Genomic DNA, 5,000 nt, shown 5'->3' with positions numbered 1-5,000 from the left:
CTGGAGAGAAACCCTCTACTCAACATACTGGAGAGAAACCCTCTACTCAACATACTGAAGAGAAACGCTCTACTCAACTGAGGAGAAACCCTCTCCTCGCCCTGAGGTCCTGGAAAACCACATACTGAAGAAAAACCCTCTACTCAACATACTGAAGACAAACCCTCTACTCAACATACTGAGGAGACACCCTCTACTCAAACAACATACTGGAGAGAAACCCTCTACTCGCCCACAACATACTGAAGAGAAACCCTCTACTCAAACAACATACTGGAGAGAAACCCTCTACTCAACATGCTGAAGACAAACCCTCTACTCAACATACTGGAGAGAAACCCTCTACTCAACATACTGGAGAGAAACCCTCTACTGGCCCACAGAATACTGAAGAGACACCCTCTACTCAACACACTGGAGAGAAACCCTCTACTCAACATACTGAAGAGAAACGCTCTACTCAACATACTGGAGAGACACCCTCTACTCAACATACTGGAGAGAAACCCTCTACTCAAACAACATACTGGAGAGAAACCCTCTACTCAACATACTGAAGAGAAACGCTCTACTCAACATACTGGAGAGACACCCTCTACTCAACATACTGGAGAGAAACCCTCTACTCAAACAACATACTGGAGAGAAACCCTCTACTCGCCCACAACATACTGAAGTGAAACCCTCTCCTGAAACAACATACTGAAGAGACACCCTCTACTCAACATACTGGAGAGAAACCCTCTACTTGCCCTGCAGCTGTACATCAGGTCCTAGAAAACAACATACTGAAGAGACACCCTCTACTCGCCCTCAACATACTGAAGAGAAACCCTCTACTCAACTGAGGAGAAACCCTCTAATGGCCCTACAACACAAAACATACTGAAGAGACACCCTCTACTCGCCCTCAACATACTGAAGAGAAACCCTCTACTCAACATACTGAAGAGAAATGCTCTACTCAACTGAGGAGAAACCCTCTCCTCGCCCTGAGGTCCTGGAAAACCACATACTGAAGAAAAACCCTCTACTGGCCCACAGAATACTGAAGAGACACCCTCTACTCGCCCACAACATACTGAAGAGACACCCTCTACTCAAACAACAGCTCTACATCAGGTCCTGCAAAACAACATACTGATGCCAACAGGGGCATACATATACTAAGAAGCTGTTTCAGGAGTAAATCAGGTTAAGTTAAGAGGTAAATCATCTAATAGAAGCGCCTGAAGTCCTCATTTTCTTCTTAACTGAACCTGTTTTACTCCTGAAAATGAGGACTCCAGGCACTTCTATTAGATGATTTACCTCTTAACTTCACCTGGTTTACTCCTGAACCAGCTTCTTAGTATACCCCTCAACGCTCTAAATTAACTTAATACACCACCAGCCAAAATGATCTGTAAATGCTAATCTTACTATACGCAAATCTTACTAGCCCAACACACACTCACTAATGGGTCAAAGTGGCTGGTAAGCTGGTCTTGTCTAACTGCCAAACTGAAATTTCACCAGCATTTTGCCGGTTGGCTGGTTTTGATTTAGAGCACTGGATGTGACGCTCGGGAGGACAGGGCATTTTTCTTAGCAATTTTCTGTCTTTCTTTTTTGTTAGACAGTATTTACGACTCATGAAGTTCCGATTAAAAAGTACAAAGGCACTGATTCAATCTGCATAATGCAACTGCACTTCAATAAAAACTTCAATACACGGTTCAAACGAGTTGGTTTTTGTCGTTTTTTTTTTTTTTTAATGCCTAATGATTTGTCTCAGTTTATGAATAGAAGAACAACTGTGACTGATTGTTAAGTAGATGGGTGTACTCAGGTTAACATTTCCCTTGAGCTCAGAGGCATTTACAATAGTGTGTAGATGTTTTAGAAAGGCGATTGTCTTCAAATACAGATTGAACCACCTTGTGAGGTACGCACCATATTTGAGGCAGCTATTTCCACATGCTTCACTTAAAAACCACTGAATGGCTTATCTGCTTCTTCTCAGCTAATCTTCTTGTTTCTTAATAACACAGACCGCATTTGCTATCTGCTGTGCATTCTTTTAAAGGTCTTATTCTTACCATCATTAATATCATCATCCATCAATTCCATTGAGCTTTGAGATGAACAGCAAACGTTGATCATGACTTTGACCTTTACATTCTTAAATCCTGACCTTACACCTGGTTGTTGTCAGATCAGGCAGTTACACACTGGAAGTGTCAGTCAGACTTAACCAGATTTGTGGCCTCTCCCTGATGAATACTATATGTACCGTATGGAGGTGTGGATCGGCACTGCCCTCACGATCCGATACGATCACGATTCGGGAGGTAGCGATTCGATTCGATTCTATGCGATTCGATCCGATCCGATTCAATTCTACAATGCATTGCGATGCATTACATTTCTAGGCTACTGAAAGCAAAGCAAATGTTTCATCAGTCATGATGAGGCAATACAAGTAGTCAGATACTGAGCAACAATGTATTGGCTGTTTTCTGTATCAGTCTTGCAATGCTTTGAAGTACTTTTATTTAATTTAACATTCATTTCCTCCCGAAATATCCACGGAAGTAATTGAAACTGAAAAAAATTGCGGATTGATTCTGGAAATTGACGGATCGATTCTAGATCGTCCATGCCCCGCATTGGATTGCATTGCCGAATCGATCATTGTTGACACCACTAATACCGTATGTATGAATTTAATTATCTGAGGAGACATGTTGGGGTTGCGGCCTCCAGGCTTAATCCTGAGGCCCCTGCCTGTTTCCTGTTACCTGGCTCTCGCTCAGATGGCTGTTGTACATGCCAGTCCATAAAGATTGATGCTCCCAAAGTTTAATGGCACATTTTTAATGCCATTTTCCTTTTCAAGTCAAGTCAGCTTTTATTGTCACTTTCATCATATGCACAGGACATACAAGGAAAAATGGAATTACGTTTTCTCTCTATACCATTCCAGGACAAGACATATACAAACTGACATAAAGTGCAGACAGGACAGGTAACAGTGATGGACTGGTAACAATGGACAATAATAAATACAGTATAAATGAACATTTAACATTGAACATTTAACGTTGAACATGTAACATATATAACATAATAAAGAAAGAAACGTGCGAGCTCACAAAGTTGAGCAGAAATGCACGAGGGTCGCAGTCGCAGAAGCCAGGCAACCTGCCTGAACCTCAGCCTTACTGTAGGTGCTGTTTGCAGGGTTTCCATCAGCTCTTGTTAAGGCGGCCATGTTGACAGCAAGCTACTACCACCTAGACTAAGTCCCCTAAAAAAGACAAGATATGGCTTTCCATTTCTGCCTGTGGAGAAACACACATTGTCCAAAACTTCCAGATAACTTTGTGTGTAGCCTACTTCTCTCCTTATTCATAGCAATGAATGATCTTGGTTTGAAGTGAAGAGCTGTTCTTTTGGGTTGTTCTATGCAGGACCAACATTTAGCATTTTAACTCAATGGGCAGTCATGGGTACGGTAAGTGGTTAGGGCATCAGACTTGTAGCCCAAAGGTTGCCGGTTCAACTCCCGACCTGCCAAGTTGGTAGGGGGGAGTAATTAACCAGTGCTCTTTCCCATCCTCCTCCATGACTGAGGTACCCTGAGCATGGTACTGTCCCCCATCCTCTTCCATGACTGAGGTACCCTGAGCATGGTAACGTCCCCCATCCTCTTCCATGACTGAGGTACCCTGAGCATGGCACCGTCCCGCCACACTGCTCCCTTGGGGCTAAATGCAATTTCGTTGTGTGCTGTGCAGTGCTGTGTCACAATGACAATGGGAGTTGGAGTTTCCCAGGCGGGTTTTTGCTCTCAATGATATTCTCCTGGGCCCTCTTAATAATTTTAGAGTAGAGTAGAGTGTCGTTTATTGATCTCATGGCGAAATTAAGGTGTCAAGTAGCATACACACATAAATAGCCTATAGACATTGCCCACAAGACATAACACACATAATTACACATAAAATAATCATATATACGTAGCTTACTGTTGCATACATTTTGCCAAGGCATCTCTCTCTCACACACACACACACACACACACACACACACACACACACACACACACACACACCAAAATATAAAGTGTAAAGTGTCCACTTCGTTAATTTGAGCAGTGGTGTAGCTATTTTTTTTTTTTTTTCGGCTGGGCACTGGACTGCTACGTGGGCGACCCGTGTCATTTCCCGATGCTTCCCCCGTCTCTCTCTGCCACTAATTTCCTGTCGCACTCTTCGCTGTCCTGTCTAAATAAAGTAAAGGAGGCGGAGGTGCTGAGGTCCTGAGGTGCTGAGGTGGTGCTGCTGCTGCTGTTGCTGTTGATCAATACAGAAGTGTGTGTCACTGTCACTGTACCGGATGTGACTCACCTGTTGACTAAGAAGTGAAATAGAGGAATTGATGTAAGGGACACACGTACGTATACACACACACACACACACACACACACACACACACACACACACACACACACACACACACACACACACAAACACACAGAGAGAGAGGAGCATTGGGGTCCCCTTTTTGTTGTTGGAGTTCAATGCTGTGCTGCATCATCAAAAGGCTTTTATCTTAATGCTTTCCTTCATCTCCTCTGGTCCTATATACGCCTCTAAGTGTATGCACTCCATTAGTTTAATATAATTATTTATATCTTTTTTTATCTGTGTGTTTAGTAGTGGATGCTTTTATCCAAACAACTCCTAAAAGCCAGCTCTTACGCACTTACTATACCGACCACACTTAATGTCAGCCATCACCTGTAGGAAGACGTGATAAATGCCTCTGAACCCACACGGCCGACCCACAGCATCAGAGAAAACAGCGGCTCACATGTCCTTTCATGTACAATTAGTGGTTTCTTTTACGGCAGGTATTTTTTTTGTTCCATCACGTTTTATAGGTATTCATCAAAGACATAGAGGCATATACGATAGGTGCATCAAGATCTTTTGGATAGGCCTATACAGTTA

At 43.0% G+C, this 5,000-nt stretch overlaps 1 protein-coding gene across 3 annotated transcripts in view; it reads left to right on the top strand.

Moving 5' to 3' along the window:
- Positions 1-117, top strand: part of ndufaf6 (NADH:ubiquinone oxidoreductase complex assembly factor 6) — a 22,041-nt gene extending 21,924 nt beyond the window's left edge. For all 3 annotated transcript variants that reach the window (XM_063198530.1, XM_063198531.1, XM_063198532.1), the window contains one exon: positions 1-117. This exon is cut by the window's left edge and continues 446 nt beyond it. The gene's annotated coding sequence lies outside the window, so the exon portion shown is untranslated.
- The last annotated feature ends 4,883 nt before the right edge of the window (positions 118-5,000 follow it).

This window comes from Engraulis encrasicolus, chromosome 5, assembly GCF_034702125.1.
Source record: "Engraulis encrasicolus isolate BLACKSEA-1 chromosome 5, IST_EnEncr_1.0, whole genome shotgun sequence".
In the NCBI taxonomy this organism is placed as follows: Eukaryota; Metazoa; Chordata; class Actinopteri; order Clupeiformes; family Engraulidae; genus Engraulis; species Engraulis encrasicolus.
Note: the sequence above shows the minus strand (reverse complement) of the source record. Positions and strands in the feature narration are given on the sequence as shown.